This window comes from Penaeus monodon, chromosome 34 (assembly GCF_015228065.2).
Source record: "Penaeus monodon isolate SGIC_2016 chromosome 34, NSTDA_Pmon_1, whole genome shotgun sequence".
In the NCBI taxonomy this organism is placed as follows: domain Eukaryota; kingdom Metazoa; phylum Arthropoda; class Malacostraca; order Decapoda; family Penaeidae; genus Penaeus; species Penaeus monodon.
In genome coordinates this window covers 31,895,848-31,896,275 of record NC_051419.1, presented here as the reverse complement: position 1 = coordinate 31,896,275, position 428 = coordinate 31,895,848, and positions in this window count along the sequence as shown.

Below are 428 nucleotides of genomic sequence, written 5' to 3'. Positions count from 1 at the left end.
AATGCCGATGAACAAAAAACCCCATAGAAAAAACAAGTACTGCGATTGCTTTTTAAACACAACCTAATCTGGGGCAAACTGAGTTCCCCTTTTCCCCCCCTTTCTTTTTAAACTTTCCTTTTTTTCCAAGGTTTTAAACTCCAAAAGCCAGAAAATAGCCCATTTTTATGCTAAGACTTACTGTTTACGACTATGACGTGCGAATTCCCTTCCTATTATGGGGATCTTACAGCTGCAGCACCTTCACAAGCCAAAGCTGGATTATGCGAGTCATTTGCAAAATTCCTAACCCTGAGCTGCAAAGGTTGTTCTGCGAGAGCGATTCTGAGACGAGGTTTTCACGGTGAGCTCGTTATTTAGTCAACTGACGTGAAGTTTTTTTTTTTTTCTAAAAAAATTTAATTCCTTGGTTTGGAAATGGGTTGTTT